This window comes from Papilio polytes, unplaced genomic scaffold (assembly GCF_000836215.1).
Source record: "Papilio polytes unplaced genomic scaffold, Ppol_1.0 DF824191.1, whole genome shotgun sequence".
Classification (NCBI taxonomy): Eukaryota; Metazoa; Arthropoda; class Insecta; order Lepidoptera; family Papilionidae; genus Papilio; species Papilio polytes.
The window spans coordinates 2,459,922-2,460,327 of NW_013525013.1; the positions used below are offsets into that span (position 1 = coordinate 2,459,922).

At 36.5% G+C, this 406-nt stretch overlaps 1 protein-coding gene across 1 annotated transcript in view; it reads right to left on the minus strand.

The window, feature by feature from the left end:
* LOC106110765 (putative uncharacterized protein DDB_G0291608) overlaps positions 1 to 368 on the minus strand; it is a 1,671-nt gene extending 1,303 nt beyond the window's left edge. The window contains exon 1 of the mRNA XM_013292664.1: positions 326 to 368. The gene's annotated coding sequence lies outside the window, so the exon portion shown is untranslated. The remainder of the gene's footprint in view (positions 1 to 325) is intronic.
* Positions 369 to 406: the final 38 nt, after the last annotated feature.

Below are 406 nucleotides of genomic sequence, written 5' to 3' on the forward strand. Positions count from 1 at the left end.
CCGTCTGGAAGCCGCTATAGTCCGTATGGCAGAGTGGCATTTCAGGTAATACTGTAAACATAAAAATTGTCAATTAAGTACGGATACGGTACAATTTAGTTGGAGTAAATCAAAGATTCGATAACACCGAACTATTCTGGTTAAGCTAAACCATCACAGCTGAAAAGCAGTATTTAGTGGCTACTAAATTAGGTATATTTTATTGATTTATCATCACTTTTATGCGACATTACATATCTTACTTCAACTCAAATTATTGAAATATTAAATTAAATTGTGTGCCTGTCGTTTCAGATTTATAATGATTTAACTAGACGTAATTTACCTGTAGGTATATGGATGGATGGATCCGGCTTATAGTAAGGAGGCTGCAAAGGTACGCTGCCGTACGGCGGGTAAACACTGG